At 42.7% G+C, this 17,069-nt stretch overlaps 1 protein-coding gene and 1 long non-coding RNA gene across 2 annotated transcripts in view; one reads left to right on the plus strand and one right to left on the minus strand.

Moving 5' to 3' along the window:
* The window catches only part of RAB14 (RAB14, member RAS oncogene family), a 26,962-nt gene extending 21,463 nt beyond the window's left edge, over positions 1-5,499 (minus strand). Inside the window, exon 1 of the mRNA XM_047068871.1 lies at positions 5,269-5,499. The gene's annotated coding sequence lies outside the window, so the exon portion shown is untranslated. The remainder of the gene's footprint in view (positions 1-5,268) is intronic.
* On the plus strand, positions 5,449-9,770 carry LOC124503667 (uncharacterized). The gene is made up of 3 exons (XR_006960236.1): positions 5,449-5,481; positions 6,132-6,317; positions 9,638-9,770. It is a non-coding gene; the product is annotated as an uncharacterized LOC124503667 (long non-coding RNA).
* Positions 9,771-17,069: the final 7,299 nt, after the last annotated feature.

Below are 17,069 nucleotides of genomic sequence, written 5' to 3' on the forward strand. Positions count from 1 at the left end.
GCACTTAATATGTGCCAGGCAATGTTTTAAACGCTTTACATTCAATCTCAATTAATCTTTACTACTACACTCTTATAAAACATCTATAATCCTCATTTTATAGATCAAGACTCAATAGGTAAGTAACATGCCCAGGTCACAAAGCTAAGTGGTCAAGTCTATACTGAACCTGAGACTGTTTTGACTGCAGAGAACCCCCTCTAACCACTACACCATCCCACCTCCTCCATAGTTATGAGATGCACCATGAAACCCTTCTGTGATACTTAGGAAGACCTATCTTTTTCAGTTCACTCACTTGGTTCTAATTTAATACTCTAAGTAGTACTAAAAAAATTATATTCAGAGGATGCATTGTAACCAGGATTTGTAGATATGGATAAATGATAACACTAATTCAAATTATATCCCCTTCAAAAAAGTTTCTGAAATTAACATTCGCTGGGAGTAAACCATGGGATGATCAGGACTATGTTTCCCTACTTTGTCTTAATATAATTCTTACTTAATTCTCACAACTCTGCAGAGTCATTATCATTATTAGGTTTATGTAAAAACTGAAAAAATTGAGGTTTGGAGAAATTCACTGATTTGGCTACTGCTACAAAGTTAGTAAAATGGCAGAGCTGGAATCTGAATTCAGGCCTGATTCCAAAGAACATGATTTTCTCTAAGGTAGCTATGTAGACTGATAAAATAAAATCAAAAACTCAAAAGAAAAATGGAGGATAACTACAATAAATATTTAGGGTCATAGTTTTACTATCAGCTCATCTAAAATTTAGCTCTGAGCTTCCTGGCTGTCAAGAGAAAGGATTAATAAGTGCACATTAAGCACTGATGATTGTTGTTTGGCCCCTTTTAAATATTAACTATGCTTAATACTGCTTTAACAAAAGATTTCCCTAGATTAACATCATCTCTTGAACAAGAAAAACATATCACCATTAAAGTAAGGAATATATTTAAAAATGGGGTATGCTACTGCATAAAACTATGCAGAGTGTTTTTCACCTAACAAAATCATTGATCTATTTCCAGGCCAATACACAGAGATCTATCTAAATGGTTACTAAGTGCATACTAAAACTAATCATTGTTGCCCCCCAAATAAAATTGCATGGTCTCCATACAGTTAATCAAACATCTCTCCAAATAAGATTATACAGACATATAAATGACTGGATTTGAAATATGCTGGTAGATGGGAAGGTTAGGTACTTTTCATACACTCAGCTTATGGAAGTATGAATTACCACATTTTGGGGGAAGTAATCAATATATTTTAAAATCTTAAAGATAATCCAAATCCCCCTTTGACCAAGAAGTAGCCTACAGATACAAAATCTTCAGTCCATAAGGTTATAGGTCCAAGGGCATTTAATGCAGCATTTTTACAGAAAAAAAACACCACCAAAAACCAAAAACCAAAAACCCAAAAAACAAAACCTGGAGACAATCTATGCTCCTATCAACAGGGAAATGATTAAATAGAGTACATCTGTATTATGAAATAATATGCATTTAGTTTAAAAACCATTTATATATATATACACGTATTATTAACCTGAAAACATATCCATGATTTTAAGTGAAAAAAAGTTGGCAGAATTTTATGCAATAGCATACACACATACACACATACACACACTCTCTCTCTCTCTCTCTCTCAATCCTGTATACAGGTAATATGGAAGGATACACACCAAATTGTGAAAAATGAATACTTGGATTTAGAGCAGAAAAAGGACAGAAATTATTAACTTTATATATGCCTGGACTAACAGTACGAGCATGTACTATATTCACTAGTAATGTTCTAAAGTATTCAAAGTAGAGACAATAAAAAACTATGAAATATTTAAGACATTTTAATATATAATTCTAATACAAACTAAATTAAAGACTAAACAGAACCAAAAAACTTCCCTTTCATAACACTTTCAACATTATTTCCACATTTACAATATGGGGAACATCATATGAAGTCAATCATATGATCATCCTCAAAAACCAGACAAAAACCACTCCCTCCAATAATCGACAGTAATTTTCCCATTTTGTTTTTTTTTTTTTTAAATAGCTTGGCTTTTTTTTACCGTGTTAACTTATGCACTATGTCTGACTAATCCTTTCACAACTGCTATATAGCTATTTTATTCTACTCCTTAGAACATGTTACCGTATAATTTTTACATAACTTATTCAAGACAACACAGGCCAAAAACAACCCACAAAATATTCCAGGTGATTTATATTCTGATCTGCATTGTTAAAATTAGTTAAGCCTGTTTTGTGTGTGTGTGTGTGTGTGTGTGTGTGTGTGTGTGTTTTACATGCAAGACATTTTGTTTAAATACCAGAGCCAAGATAGACTGCTTTTGTGATTCCAATACAGAAATATTTGTTGATCATCTACTAAGCACAAAGCCTTGGGACTAGGCTTGGACAATATAGTAATGATCACAAAAATCATTGTTCCTTGCCTTCATGAAACTTAAGAACAGAAGCAGTCTGATTTGTTTACAAGCCCTCTAACATGGAATGCTACTTGATCTGTCAGACAAGTGGACCCAAAACTTGGGCAGTTAATCTAATAATCTAACCTAACCAGCGAGAGTGGTCAATTTCCTTTCCTCAACAGTAATGCAATCTCTGAAAATAACCCACCCATTTGTAACATCCACTTAAAAAAACTCACTTTGGACAAGATATTTAACGTCATACTTGTATTAGGAACTAGATCCCTTACTGTGTCAAGAAAAAGACAAAATTTTCCAGTTAATTATGATGGTATGCTATGAATAAGAAGTACTCCAATACTGCACCTCTGTTCACAGAATGAAAGTACTTAAAAGGGCAAAACACTAAAACCCTGTACTTACTACTAGAGTTAAAAGTTTAGTAATAGCAAAAAAATTACTGATGAAATATGATGTCTGAAACTTGCTTCAAAATAATTTGGTGGAGAGGGTATAGGTGTATATAGATCAACAAGACTGATCACTGTTAACACTGGCTGATGGGTAGGAGAAGGCTCAGTATATCACTCTCTTTTGTACATGTTTAAAGCTATCTAGAACATAAAGTTTTTTAAAAGTACAGTCTCTGATATTTCTATTTGTACACTGCTGTCTCCAACCATGCCTGACATTTTTAACCACACAAAAATGTTTCATGCTTTAAAAAAAAATAAAAAATCTCTCAGTTGCCCTAGTTTTAATATATTTGCCTTAACCAAAAGTTTCCCCTAATAGTACAAAATCTTACTAAGATTATGCAAAAATATTTAATACTGATAAAGATTAATTTTAAGAACACTCCAAATTCTGTCGCACAGTTCAAGTATGCCACAACAATAAAGTTTAACATGAAATTTAAAAAGCAAAAACTTTTTAAAAGGTAGCTTTAATTTCAAGGAATTTTTTTAGGTTATGAGAATCTAAAGGGATCTTACCTCTTTACAATAACTGCCATTTATTGAATGCCTAATATACGCCAGCTACTTTATACACAATCTCTAATCCTAAAAATTCTTTTTACAGGTAAGGAAACCAACTAAGAGTTGATATATCCACAGTCCCACACTACCAAAGGGAAAATGAAGATTCAGGCCCACGTCTAACTGGACAACTCTCTGATTTAATTGAATCAACAAATATTAAACAACCACTACATGCCTGGCACTGTTACAATGGAGCACCTACTATATGCCAGGCAAGGTGCTAAGGGTTTTTAATCCCATTTAATCCTCGCAACAGCTCTAAAATGTAGGTACAACTATCCCCTGTATAGATAAGGGCACTGACTCTGAGAGGCTAAGTCAATTCCTTAAGGTCACTCAACTAGAAAGCGGCAGTATTAGTGTAGAAACCCTCCAGAACTCTTAACCACCACATGCCTCGAGGCATGCACGAATAAAAGGGCCTAAGCAGAACTGTGGAAAAAAATACAGGCAAGTGTTGGGGGAAGGAGTGGGAGCTGGATTACTGCAAGGTCAAGTCTGTCTCCAATAACCACATACAAATAAAAGGCGGTTGTGACAGTAACAAAATGAGCAGTAAACTCTGCAAGAGTTCAGGTGAGCTCTGACACTTGTGTGGGACCACCAGAAAAGCACTCGGCCTTCGGGAACCCCAGTTTCGTCTTCAAATATACAATGAAAACCTTGCCATCTCCCCTCTGGAGTTGGGAGAATGAGGACTGGCAGTGGAGGAGTGACACTACAGACTTCCAGTTATAAAGAAGTCGTCAGTTGTCATCCAGTGCAAACGTAGGGAAAGAGGAATTAAGCTGTGGGTACATTTTACGTGGCCATGCCTGTAACCCTAGCCTAACTTGAGGGTAGTGGAGAAACACCAGGCACAGTGCAGGCAGAGGCCAGTCGGTAGGAAGCATCCTGAACCAACCGGTCACATCGTAACTTCAAGCCTCAGTTTCCTCCCTTGCAAATGAAGATAACTTTGCTTATCACCACGGGCTACTCGAAGAAAACCCTGTGGGAAGACACCTGGGCTGCACCCGGCACACGGTAAGGTGCCAACCATCAAAACAAACGCTGGCTTCGCCGTTTTTCCTTCCATTCTCAAAATGCCAAAACTTTTTTGGTCTTCTCCACCGCTTCTCCATGCTCCCTAAGCTCGAGGCCTCGGAAGGTGTCCGGGGCCTTACAGGGCCTCACCCCAACCAGGACCTCGCAAGCATAAGACCCCTTCCCCAGCCCAAGTGCACGGTCTACCCACATCGACAAGGACACCGGGGCTAGTCCAAGATGCCGGCGAGGCTGCGAGGTGCTGCCTTTTGTACTCCGGGCAGACGCGGCCTCCGGGACGGGGAATGCCACGTCTGGGCTCGTGGGCTGCGAGGCGGCGCTGCCCGCGTGGATAAATACGGCGGGGGTGGTCCGCCAGAGCGGCAGCGGGGAGAGGGGCCTGCGGGAGGTGCGTGTGTGCCCGGTCCGGTCGAGGAGGCGGGGAAGGCGCGGCCGAACACACCCTTCCCCGCACGCCCCGCAGCTCTCGGCTGGGCGGGGAGGACCAGAGGCTCGGGCGGACGCAGCGCAGGAACACCCCCCGCCCCCGCACGGGAGTCCCGTCGGGCCGGGCGCCGAGGTGCCCGGCGCCGACCCCGGGCTCGCCGCGGCCTGGCAGGGCCGGCCCTGCGGCGCCACCCGCCCGCCGCCCTGCTCGCAGTCGTCCGCACCCCGGCCCCCGGCGAGCCGGGCGAGGAGGCCTCGGCCGGACGGACACTGCGGAAGGCCCGCGTTACCTGGGGGGTTGCTGGTGGCTGGGCAGCTTTCCGGGCGGGAGGGGGGCGTCAGGACGATGAAGAGGAGTGCGGGCGCAGCTGGAGAGGAGCAGGGGCGATCGGCCGAGGCCCCGGCAGCTAGCGGGCTGGCCGAGGAGGTGCAGACGCACTGGCAGCAGTAGCGGTGGCAGCGGCGACTGCTCCTGCGGCTCCCTCAGGATCTTCCTCGGGCAGGTCCAAGATGGCGGCGCTCCCTGCACAGGGTTTCCTGTCACCCTCGCAATGGGCCGGACCACAAAAGAAGGCGGGGAGGGGGGGGGGGAGAATGCGCGCGCAGCTGGCGGAGCCCCGGAAGAGGGTGGCCGGGGCCTGGCTTCCCTAGCCACGCCCCTTCCTCAGCCCTTCCCTCTGGACTTGTCGCGCCGCCGCCGAGGCCCACCCCACTGACCGTGGCGCCTCAAGGGGCGGAGGAAAGCGCTTCCGCGCAAGCGCATTCGCGTGCTCTCGCCTTCTAGAGAAGTTACTGCGCAGGTTCGCGTGGAACCTACGGAGAGACCAGTAGGTCTTGGAGGGCTAGGTTTGTCACTTTTCTGGACTTTTTACAATTTTTAATGCCACCGACTACTACTTACTGGACGCATGTGGTACACCGGCCACAATGCTAACCATACAATTACAGCGTTCACTCAACGTGTATGTATTGAACGATTCCTACGTAGCAGTGAGCACTTTGGTCCCTAACCAGGTCCCAGGTACCTATCCCCATTTTATCGATGGCGAAACTGAGGTTCACGTTGATCAAGTCACTGGTCCCAAGATCATGCGACTAGAACGTGGGCGCTTCCTATTCTGTTTCACCTTTGTCTTTTTAACCTCTCTTTTAGGATTCCTTTGATGGGAGCAGAGAAATTGTTACCACATTTTCCACAATTTGACCACCGCTTCCCACCCTCCAACTTGGTTTGCTATTCTCCCCTTCCCAGAAAGTTTAGCGCACTTCGCAAGGCCGCGTTATGACTTTCCTGGAACCGCGACACATTGGCCTTGTGTTTGTGGAGGTGGGTAGATAGGTAGGTAGATAGATAACATATACATATGTATATTTATGTACAAACATGCGTATTCTTATATAGCTCACATTTTACAACTAAATTGGTATAGAGATGAATATATCAATGTTGTACAGCAAAACATTTTCTTTGACCTACAAGTTCATCTTTTTTTTCCCCTGACTTTTAAAAGCACTTAAAACATTTTTGTGGGCACTGTGCCTGTTGTAGCTAATGGATAAGACTGCCCTGTCTCAGTCACCCAAAATGAAGTTCCAGCTCTCTCTAGACACCGAAGAGCTTTCATAAGCTATCTTTGCTACAGACAAGTGAGATTTCTTTGGGAAAGTGCATGACAGGTTACAAACCTCTTATTTTCAGAAAGACCTGTGTGCGAATACCTCATTTTCATCTTACGAATGGCCCACCATTGGGCATGTCACTTGATTTCTCAGATCCTCAATCTTTTCTGCAAAATAAGGATAATGATACCTATTACACATGGGTCCTTTTGAAAATTAAGTGAGGTAATATGTACAAAATGCTTGACATATAAATATTGAATACATAGGAATGGCTATTATGTGATAATCCAATATAAGGTAATATTGGAATCTCTTCTAGCCCTGTAGGTCTATGCTTCTATTCCTATATTCTTTTTTTCCCCTGTATTCTTTAACTCCAATAAGTATAGTTTGTTTGCGGTCACAATTTAACATCTCTGAAATCAAGAAATTCGCCTATGCCAAGTAAATATGAAAGCTGTGGACGAATTGCCTTTACTTGTCCAACTGTGAGTTTAGGTCTGGCTAGAGAGTTTCTATATATCCAGTTGTCACCTGAATTGAAAACTTCATGTATAGCAAATGGTTAGGAAATGCTTCTGGAATAAATGATTGCAGAGAGGCAGGGGAATGAAAGAGATGACCTTGAAAAAAATAATACCTAGGTTTCCATGTGCCATGCAGTGTTCTAAGCAGTTTCCTTGTATTGATGATTTGAGTTGGCAACCAAATTATAAGGTAGAGAGGACCATCATCCCCATTTTATTTATATTTTAGTTTTTTATTTTTATTTGTTGTCTCCCATTTTAAAGATAAGAAAACTGAGATCCAGAGAAGTAGAGTAACTCGCCTGAAGCCACAACTAGGAAGTGACAGACCCAGGACTTGAATCCAGACAGCCTGGCTCCCAAGACCATTCTCTGCCTCTCCTCCCCGTCTTGGCCCCTGGGGGAATTTGCATGCAGTCCCTCTGTGAAGTAGGAACTGACCTAGGAATCATGTATACTTTCTTATTTAATCCCTGCAACATCCCCATGAAGTCAGTACTATATTCACCCCATCTTATGAATGATAAAACTGTGTGTCATACAGGTCAGAAACTATAAAATACATAAATATTGGTAGTGCTGGGACTTGAACTCAGGCACATATAACTTCAGAGCACCCATTCCTAAGCCCCATTCTAGACTTCATCCCTTATTTCCACTTGTTAGCAGCTTAAGTGTAGATTCCTTTTATTTTTTTAATGTTTATTTAATTTTGAAGGAGAGAGAGAGCATGAGTGGGGGAGGGTTGGGGGGGGGAGAGATTGAGAGAGAGAGAAAGAGAATCCAAAGCAGTCTCCAGGCTCTGGATTGTCAGCACAGAGCCTGACACAGGTTCGAACTCAGGTGAGAACATGACCTGAGCCAGTGGGCCCCATTAAGTATAGATTTCTAACTGTTACTTAAGTCTGTGTGGAAGAGGTTACCCTGGATGCAGCATTGAAGAGAAACATTGTTGTGAATGTAATGTGTCTATTACATGCTAAGCAATACAATTAAAGACTATAGATATTGTCAATTCTTGTAATAAATCACAATTTTCAAAGGAGAGGTGTATGTGACCAACTGCAGCATAATTAGAACTGTCCATTGGATGCCTGTCTATTAGGGTTCCTAGTTAACTTTTTTCTTTAAGGCTGCTTATATGAAAAGAGATATGTACACAAAATATTGGTTACAGCACTGTTTGTAAAAGACTAGAGACAAACTATCACTAGAGAGCTGTTATAATAAATTTTTTAATGTTTTTATTTATTATTGAGACAGAGAGAGAGCATGAGTGGGGGAGGGGCAGAGAGAGAGGGAGACACAGAATCCGAAGCAGGCTCCAGGCTCCGAGCTGTCAACACAAAGCCCGATGCGGGGCTTGAACTCACAGACTGTGAGATGATGACCTGAGCCGAAGTCAGACGTTCAACCGACTAAGCCACCCAGGCGCCCCTAATAAATTTTAATACATCCATATTGTGTAATATATGCAGCAATTAAAAGACTGAGGCACATAGTATGTCCTGATATGGAACTATCTTTAAGCAATACTTCAAGTGAAAAAAATAAGAAAAGCAAATAGTATGCCAACATTCGTTAAACTATAAAAGAAAGGGGAGAGGCACCTGGGTGGCTGAGTCGGTTAAGCTTCTGGCTCTTGGTTTTGGCTTAGGTCGCGATCTCATGAACCATGAGGTGGAACTCCACATGGGGCTCCGTGCTGACAGTGCAGAGCCTGCTTGGGATTCTCTCTCTCTCTCTCTCTCTCTCTCTCTCTCTCTCTCTCTGTGTGTGTGGGGGGGGGTGGGTGTGGCTCACCCACTCACACTTGCTCTCTCTCTCTCTCCCTCTCTCCCAAAATAAATGAATGGACACCTTTTTTTTAAGGGAGGGGGAAATATATATATATTTGTGTAAATGGACATTGAGAGGGATTTTTCCTACTGTCCTGAAACTGCTGCTGAGGCCCAAATCTAAAAATCAAAAAGTACATAAGGTACCCACCGCCAGTTACTGGAACTAGCTGTCTTCCAGGAGGACATTTAAAGAGCCATTGGTTGGAGAAACCAGTCCTTCCACCAAGCCCTATCTCCACTCCGATACACCCCACCCATTCTCCATGCCTATCCCTTCTCCCCACAGATAAACCATCACCACTAATCAGTGGAAAGAATAGAGAGTTGACAGGGGAGTCAGCCTTTGGGAGAGTGGTGTTCTGGAAAGAGACGTATCCCTTCCTGCTCTCCATGGGGGGATTATATCCCTTCCTAGAAGCAAGGGAACAGGGCTCCCAGGGAATCACTAGTGAAGACTAGGTGTGCCTATAGGAAGAGGAGACTGGCAACTCCCCAGTAGCTATTTGAGCATCAGACTTACTGATATGCTCTATGCTGTTGCATTTCTGGCAAAGGAAAACACATGAGAGAGACCACATGGCAAGGGGCTTTGGATGGTATGGTGGAGGGCTCTAGATAGGGAGGGACTGAAACTGTCCCACCAACCCATACATACCTTGACTCTTCAGTCCTAGATTGGAGCGCAGCAAAGAGATGTTCATCATCGGCATGTGGTGTAAATGACACAAGCTGGCGGTCAGCTGGAAGATACAGCAAATGTACAAGGGGCTACCTATTCCTAGGGAGAGAGAATTGGGATCACTCCAGGTACTGATTCTTTGTCATCTCTACCCATTCTTGTTTCATTTCTCCCTGTTTATATTTGTATAGTTTTTTAATAAAAATCGATGTTTTCCTAGTCTTTATCTTTCTCCAGAGCCTAAAATTTTGAAGTTATTTTCGGATCTATCTATTGTGCTTATTTAAACCAAATTAGTTCATCTCCTAATTGGTTTTATAGGCTTAATTACATTGGTTAATTTTGCTCATGCATTTTAGAATTTTTGTTCCTAGTCTTAGGTTATATATTTTTTCCCTCTCTCTCTGTCTCTCTCTCTCTCTCTGTCTCTCTCTCTGTCTGTCTGTCTCTCTCTCCACTCGCCCCATTTTGTCCAGTGGTTTTGGAGTTGCCATAAATCTAGAACCAGATACTAAAATTTTGGTGTTCTAGTTCCTGGATGATATTGAAGACATAGCAAAACCAAAACAATCTGTACTCTGAATTTTATTTAAGAACCTAATTTTTAAGTGCATTTTTAAGTGTAGTTGGTTAATCTCCAGTGATACGTAATTCAATTAAGTAAAAACAAACAAATAAAAAATACTACATCAACCAAAGAAGAAATAGCAATTGATGTACTTAAAAATTTAGCAGATTGACAGAGAAGTCATAATCAAGCGCATGAGACTTTTTAGTCTCTGGATATGAAAAAGGATTCGATGCAAATTCATGATACGAAAGAAGAAAATAATGCATAAATGTAAGGATGAGTACATGATATACTCAATTGGAAAAGAAGTGTTTTGACCATTAAAATAGTCCCCCCTCCAACGTAGCCATGGATCTTCTTCCAGTCCCCCCAAACTGTAATCCTCTGGCATCACAGTTTATTAGGGCATGACTTCTCTTAACAACCACAGCAGAATTACCTAAGGTGAAAAGTATACTTAAACTCCTCAGGAAAGCTCCACACTAGAGACTGTTTATTGTTTCTTAGTTTTCCTCTGGTGTCAGATCTGATGGCCATCTCTTTGGCTGACCACCAAAAGAAGTGAGTGGTTTAGATTCAGAGGCCATGTTACGTGAAAAAAATGTGCATCTCTCTTTTTTTTTAAAAATGTTTATTTTTGACAGACACAGAGAGAGAGAGAGAGAGAGAGAGAGAGAGAGAGAGACCATGAGTGGGGGAGGGGCAGAGAGAGAGGGAGACACAGAATCCAAAGCAGGCTCCAGGCTCCGAGCTATCAGCACAGAGCACGATGTGGGGCTGAAACCCATGAACCATGAGATCATGACCTGAGCTGAAGTCTGACACTCAACCAGCTGAACCACCCAGACGCCCCTAAAAAATGTACATCTTTCAACTTTAGAATCACACTTACTATGGCAAATGACCACACCATGAGATCTACAGGATAAACTGAAATCTACTAAGAAAATAGCAGATTTGGCTCTTTTATCACATGCAAAATAGTATGATTTTCTTTATTGCTCTGTTGACCTTTTACATTTAGTTGAAATAATGTAGGTTAAAAGCGTGTGTGATGTGACACAAGTGTATCAAACTGATGGTGACTGTCACCATGGTACAAATATGGCAGGTGCTGTCAAGAACTGAGATTTTACCTTAGTTGCAAGCTAATAATTTAGCCTAATGCAGTTTCCTGGATAGAAGCAGAAGACGCAAAAAGACGCAAAACCTCTGGGTCAGAGACAAAGGACTGTATTATTCACAACAGTTCATGCAACACATACATCAACACTTTTGCCTCAGTTCTTGGCTGTCTGAACACACAATATGTTACAGGAAGGGAACTCTGAGCTTAGGGAAACCAAATCTTTCCTAGTGGAGAGTGAGCATTTCTGTCCTTTACTCTGAAGGGAAACTCTATTTTTGAAGGCTCTTTGGTATATAAACATCCTTGAAAAAATAGTCTGGGAGGGACACCTGGGTGACTCAGTCCGTTAAGCGTCCGACTTCGGCTCGGGTCATGGTCTCACGGCCCTGTGTCTGGTTCTGTGCTGACAGCTCAGAGCCCGGAGCCTGCTTCGGATTCTGTGTCTCCTTTTCTCTCTGTTCCTCCTGTGCTCTCTCTCTCTCAAAAATAAATAAAGATTAAAAAAAGAAAAGAAAAAAATAGTCTGGGACAAATGATAGTCCTTGTGCTCACAAAGTGTGCGGAAACGAGAGACCCATGGAGGGTCGGCTTCCAATGGGGGCAAGATTTCATTGTGTTGTACAATATTTGGTGAGTGTGTAGTATGCTGCGGATGAAAGAATATGGTTTTAAGAAGCATGGTGACTGTAGCTCCATTTCCAGCAAACATTTTATTAGTTACCTGATATTAGTCAAATTACTTCTCAGATCCTAAACTACAAAATGGAATAATAAATGTACCCCAATGGAATTGTTGTCTAGGTCAACTGAGAAAGTGTAACTGAAAGTACCAGGCACAGTTATCTAGAATATTCCAAGTATCCAACAGATGCTCTATCCTTCTATCTTTCCCTTATTCACTGATTCCCTCATACATGTGAATCAGGCGCCAGAGCCTTACACCCCTCCTCGAAATCGGGAAGCAACTTCTTGGGCCCCTACCTGTGTTAGTTAGGATACATGGGTTCAGATGCTGTAACTATGGGACCGAAAAATGATAGAGGCTTTCACAAGGTAGAAGTTTACTCCTCTCTCACATAAAAGTTTGGATAGGTAGTCTAGGGGTGATATGGCAGGTTTCAGGTGGCAATTTTTAAGCTCTTCCTTGGTTATTGCACTGCTACCCCCAAAACATAGCTTCCACCATCATGTCCCATTCCAGCCAGTAGAGGAGAGAAAAAGAAGTGGATAGAAAGTGACTTCTCTTTCACGTATGACACAGAAGTTGTGCTCATCACTTCTACTCACATGGCATTGATGAGTCACGTGGCCACACCTAAATGCAAGGGACATTGGGAAATCTAGTCTTTATTCTGGGGAGGACTATTATTAATAGAGGGAGAAAAGAACAGATACCGAGAAACCACTAGCCATTTCTGCCACACTGCCCTTTGCCTAAGAGGGGGCAGGCAATAGCGCTCGAAGGCCTGAGGAAGTTGGAGTTCTACTCTGAAGCCACCAAGATAAGGATTGGAACTAGCAGTAGACCATGAAACTCTCCCACCAGTGTAATTCCCTCAGGCTACGCCATGTGGGCTCTCTGAGGGACTCTGAGTAAATAGCATCCTGATTACTTTGCCTGAGTTCTGAACAGGTTGGGGAAGAAAACAAAAAGATCGCCTTTACTAGTGATAAGAAGCCAGGCTGGCAAAGAAGCTTTCAGAGCTGGTAGCTGAAGGGCACCACTAATAATGAATCCCAGACCTGGGCTGCAAAGACTAGGACAGCTCCCACTGCTAAAGGGGGGCAGAGCCCCAGGAGCGGCTCCCTCCCCGTAAGAAGGACAATGTTGAATAGGCACGACCAGGTGTTTTCAAATTTATCAAAAGAGCCGTTCCTCATCTATGCAGGAATGGATAAAGCAGGGAGAGGAAGCAGGAAATGAGGTTAGAAAAAAACCCTTCCAACTGAAACCCAGACTGGAGAAAAGGGGTTCCCCTCTACCGTCTATGGTGAACAAAGAGCGAGGCTTAGAAACAGCAGAAGAAGCAACCATAACAGAACCAACAACTACAAGAAGGACCCAAACTGACAGGTCAGAAATTACCCAACACCATAATTGGATTTGAGCCCCAGCCTGGCCTCTTAGGAGCTGTGTGCCTTTGGATAAGTTCCATGAGGTCTCTAATTCTTCATTTCCTTGCCTCCAAAATGAGGAAATCGTAGTATCTAATTCCTCTGGTGGTTGTGAAGAGAAAATGAGGTAAAGCATGCCAAGCTCTTAGCAGAGTGCCTGGTATGAAGAAGCCCACAGGAAACAGTAGCTGCAATTACATTTCTGAGGGCCCATCAATAGCTCCTGAAGCAGTCTCTCCATGTCTGTTGGGAAAGAAAAACACCTTTATCTGCTGTCACAGCATTCAACTGAGATCAGAAGAGTTTCTGCAGAATAATAAAAGTAATTGGGAGAGGGAAAGACAACGGGACAAATGGGAGAACAAGACTCCTGTAGCTTCAGCTGATCAGAGAGACTGGCTGGAATAGGGTCCAGGGCAAAGGGTTGGGCCTTCCCTTTTCCATTCCTGCTGTGCCGCCCCAAACACACACATTTTGGGAAGGGGTTGAGAGGGGATAGGGCCCACATATTTGAACCTCCCTCGCACACTGTGAGGTCTAATTAGGTGGTCTCTGACCCTGTCAATTCCCTCCTTAAACACTCCCTCCCCCCCCAAACCCTCACATAGCAGTTAATGTTTTAAGTTTTTTTTAATGGATGGTACTTCTGTTTAAAACTTTAAAGTCTGCTGGATAAGGGAATCTGAGGTTTCAGAAGTTCTGTGTTCTCTTCCCAAGAAAGCTATGAGAGCCACTATGAGAGCCAAGCTATGAGAGGCTGCCAGGTGATCACACATCACAGTTAACAGGGCATTTGCTCAACAGTGATTCACTCTTCAGTGACTAATGATTGTACTTGGACTTGAGCTCCTCTCTCCTCCTGTCCATCGGAGCCCCTCAGGGCCCCCATCCTGTTTTTCTGCTCAGCCTCGAATACTGGCAGACCAGAAAGGGTCTATGGATGCCTTTTGAGCCAAGCCTCCATTATGCAGAAGGGAAAACAGAGATCTGAGATGTTAACTGACTTGGTCAGCAGTTGCTCAGCAAGCCAGTTTAGACCTATGATGAAAAACCAGACTTTGGATTCCTAATCTATTGCTTTTCTAACACTTAAATTCCAACTCTGTAGCCTATTAGCTCTTAGATTTGGGCAAGGTTTTGAATCTCTCTGGGCCTTAGTTTCCTCGTCTGTAAAATAGGTATATGGTACCCCATATTGGATTGTTGTGAAGGTTAGGAATATATCTAAAATCCCTCTCCACCATAACCTGCCCCCCTTATTCCCATCCTTCTTGGGTGGCCATAATGTCAGGTCCCTCCTGGAGGAGATCCCTGCAGACTCCAACCTTAAATCTGGGCACTGCTGCTGATTTCCCTGGGAGAAGAGGGACTAGCACTTCAGTATAGGTGAGGACTTAGTTATTTTAGAATCCCCAAAACACAGCATCTGTGACACAAATGAAACTTTTGAGAGCAGATAGACATAATTTTAATGAACTGTTAGGCTTAAAAGTCTTCATCTTTCATTCTTTGGTCTTGCTAAAGATCCTTTTCTTCTCCAGATATTGGAAAGAAAACAGGGAAAAGGGAACGTGAAGGAAAAATTCTTTCTTGCCTTCGAATGTATTCTGGGTTTTACAGGTTTAATGTCTGACCTCCCTCACTGTGAACTAAGGAGGAAAAGTACGTTTGTGTTACTGCTTTATACCTGATACAAGATGTAAAACAGAATGTATGTACAAGATGTAAAAACAGAAACAACAAATGATCTGTTTCATAGATAAATGAATACAGGGCAGCTGGGCTTCCCTAAGTGAAGGGTGCCTTCAAACAGTCTCTGGATTTTTTTTTAAGTTTATTGTATTATTTGATGCCTTCAAACAATCTTTGTTTTTTAAGCTATTTAGTTTTGGGAGAGAGAGAGAGGTAGGGGAGGGGCACAGAGAGAGGGAGAGAGAGAGAATTCCCAAGCAGGCTCTGCATTCTCAGCCTGTAGCTGGACGTGGGGCTTGAACCCCGGAATAGCAAGATAATGACCTGAGCTGAAGTCAAGAGTCAGATGCTTAACCCACTGAGCCACCCAGGCGCCTCCAAACAGTCTCTGTTTTAGGACAATAGCTGGAGTTGCTGGTTTTCAAATCTATTAGGACAACTACTTCCTGCTTCCGGGATTCCTACATCTATTCTGGTACCGAAATGAAAAAGCTGGCAGAACGGAGCATTTCAGACATGCTCCACAAGAGGGTGTAACAGGCCCATGCCAGGCCAGCTCCCTAGTCAGAACTCGTGGGCTTTGGTCAGTGGTCCCATTTGTGTTGCACAGATCTGGTTTGGCAGTTGTATGTCCTTGGGCCTCTGTTTTAGTTCCTCTCTTTTCCGAACTCAGGAGGAAGTGCAGAAGCTTTGAGAGTCAAGTGTACTTGGATTAAAATCCTGGCTTTGTCTGTCATTTGTGGAGACATTGGCCAATGAGTTAGCATCCTGAGCTATTGCATTAGTGATCGGTAACTTCTTCCCAAGGCTGGGGAATCACAGAAAAATAGACTCTTGGTGCAAGAAGGGACCTTCAAGATTGGCCAGTAGAATCCCCACATTTCACATATGGGGAAACTGAGGCCCAGGCTAGACCAGAACCCAAGACTCTGAACACTTGAGCCTATGCTTTCCGTGCTATACCCAGCTTCCCCCTTCAAAAACACATCAAGCATTACAGCATTCATCAATGAACAAATGAATGAAAGGTAAACAACCCCTTAACTAACAAGTCTGCGCCTTTGTAGAGCAAGGGCTGTGGATCCAGACAGAAGCATGGAATGGAGTGCTACATCCATCTCAGCTTCAGTGGTGACTAACTTGAGCAAGTTACTTGCCCTTTGGCACCTCACTTTCCTCATCGAAACAGGGGAGAGGGGAAATAATTGGGGATAATGATAATACCTAGCTCAAAGGTATTGTGAGGATTCAGTGAGCTCACACATTAAGTGCTCAGCTCAGTGCCTGGCACCTAGTAGGCAATGGGGCAGTGTCACTTCTTATCATCTAAGCCATGTAACCTTTCTGAGCCTCAGTGTTCTCATCTGTAGCATGAGGTTTTATATAATGTTGTGAGGAGGATTAAGTGGTTGAATCTTTCCTTGCCTCTTTTAGCTTCTGATGGTGGCTGTCAATCCTTGCTCTTGCTTGGCTTCAAGGTACATTGTTCCGATCTCTGCTTCTGTCATCAGCCACATGGCATTTTTCCGCTGGTGTTTCTGTGTCCCTTGTCTCTGCTTATAAGGACACAGTTCATATTGGATGAAGGGCCTCTCTTGCTCCAGCATGACCTCATCTTAATTGCATCTGCGAAGACTCTATTTCCAAATTAGGTCAAATTCACAGGTACTAAGGGTTAGGACTATTTCAACATACCTGATGTGGGACACAATTCAAGCCACAATGCCCATTAAAAGATTTTCAAAAAACTCTGAAATTTTACGAGTTCTTCCAATTTATTAATAATATTTATAATTTATGTATAAGTTAACATAATTACAATTAATTTTATTTTGTTGGTCTGTATAAATTAATGTTATTTATTATGGATATTATATAAATTCAAATTCTGTTAATAAATTATTGATTAAATTA

This window comes from Lynx rufus, unplaced genomic scaffold, assembly GCF_022079265.1.
Source record: "Lynx rufus isolate CCGP_SWC_20201006 ecotype Redwood Valley unplaced genomic scaffold, mLynRuf1.p SCAF_10, whole genome shotgun sequence".
Classification (NCBI taxonomy): Eukaryota; Metazoa; Chordata; class Mammalia; order Carnivora; family Felidae; genus Lynx; species Lynx rufus.